The following is a 2177-nucleotide window of genomic DNA, read 5'->3' on the forward strand; positions in this document are numbered from 1 at the left end:
AATAGATCGAGAAGTGAACATCGCTTCCTTGAATGGCATCACTCTTTATAGCCAAGAAGAGAGTGACTCTGCCTCTTTATGAAATTTGTTTTTTTCTTTTTTTTTCTTCTTTTTTTTCTTTATAAAATTTGAAGGGAATACAGTCACTGTCAGATTTCTACCCTTACCTCAGCTCTCCCTCTCCCACTTGACATTACTTTGTACAGCAAAACAGATGCTTGCATCTGTCAGATTGTCTTTTCATTTTACACTTTGGCGATACCATCTTTGTTGTGTGAAGAGCTGTGCCTCCAACTGCTCATACTTCCCGCAGACAAGTCATTTTCACCTAACTTTATATTAATGAGGAGCTTTAATCTTAATATTTATGTTGTTTTAGCATCAGCAAAGCCTTCATAAATGGCTGACATTCTCAGATGTCATATATATGTACAACTGTGAAAAAGTTTAACTTGGTTTTCTCTAAAAGCACCATTTAAGAAAAAAAAAATTAAGAATGGAAATTGTAAACCCTGTGATCTCAGGCCAATGTGGTAAAGATATTCAGACAGTTTCTCCAAAACATTTTGCTCTTATTGGAGAAAAACCATCAATATAGATGAAAGTTAGAAGGTAATATTATAAGGTGACTCGTTCTTAGACAGACAAGAGAGCTACGGACATAATCCATGAGTGCAGTTTCTGCGCTGATGGCTCAATGTCTATATCAAAAATCCTAAAGCAGTGGTTTATCTCTTCTTTGAGCTTTTCATGTAATAAAAGTTGTAACAGTAAAATTGTACAGAAGCCAAAAGTGTACATAACAGCTCCTCCGAGTGGCAGTTGGCTCGGAGCAAATCATTTTAGAGTCTCTTTTTGAAATGATGGAGTCCTGCATAAAAGGCTATTTAAGGTGTTGTCTCCACAGGGAAGCCAAGGGGATCACTGAGGCAATTACCTTCATAACACAGGCAGAGAAATGCTGTTATTAAGGGGAAAATCAGTATTTGAGGCTGGTTTCTATTTTTCCTTAAATTATTCATTCTTGCTAACTTCATTAATCGAATAATGTAGAAAATATTTACTTTCTTTTTCACTTCCAACAGTAATTGTGCATCAAGAGCTGCATTCGGACCACTTCTACGCAAATCAAAAATTACCACCAAAAATCAAGTCCCCAAGTGGCTTGCTGCCCCAAATAAAAGTTTTGGTACCCAAACAGAAGGTTTAAAATCCCGATTCTACATGTAGCATTTCTGACCCTGGGTGAGTCATTTAACTTCTTTAAGCTTTATGGGGCTTAAGAATCATACCTGTTCTTTGTAACTCACAAGGTTGTTACCGGAATCCAATGAGATAAATTGCGTGGAGGTCATTTGTCGCACACCACGTAAATATCACCTGCTATATCTATATAAAATACATTTTGGATTGTTCGAGATCATAAATAACTGCCAAATTTTTATTTTTACTCTTTCCTCATCTCTGGTAACACTTTGTAATTTTAATAGTCAGAAAGGGAATAAGAACTTAAAATGGTGCGTACCGTGCTATAAATAAAATACGTTGAATGATGGCTTAAAGCAGCCCATGGACCAAATCCTCCTTGCTGCCTGTTTTTGTAAATACAGTTTTATCAGATTGGAGCTATGCCTGTTCATGAATGTATTGTCTCTGGCTGCTTTCACACTGTAAGGGCAGAGTTGACTAGTTGGGCCAGAGACCATATGGTTTATAAGCCAAAAATTCTATCTAGCCTTTCACTGAAAATTTTGGCCAGCCCTCGGCTTAAAGGGACAACATGGGAACAAAGCTGTTTCATAAGACATACCTTTTGTGTCTATCAAATATTTCGTAGCCCTTTACTTTACAAATCTCACTAAAGCTACTGGGATTTGGCGAGCAAGTGTATTATGTTACACACGCGCACACACAAGAATGTGTGTTTGCCTGAAAATGTGCACCTTGTCTGACTACAAATTTGGTTACATTCAATGGCTTAAATATTCTGACACCCAGCCAGAATGATTCCATGGTGATAGTGAAAGCAGTGCTTGCTTCACAAATGAAACCAATTGCAGCTGTCATCCACTGTCACTTCGACTTAATTATTAATATAAAGACAATTGGTTTGGAGCACACAGAACATTGGAGATTTGAAGATAATTGTTATGAAATAATTCTGCCTAGAAAACCAG

The sequence above is a fragment of the Canis aureus genome, chromosome 16, assembly GCF_053574225.1.
Source record: "Canis aureus isolate CA01 chromosome 16, VMU_Caureus_v.1.0, whole genome shotgun sequence".
NCBI lineage: Eukaryota > Metazoa > Chordata > Mammalia > Carnivora > Canidae > Canis > Canis aureus.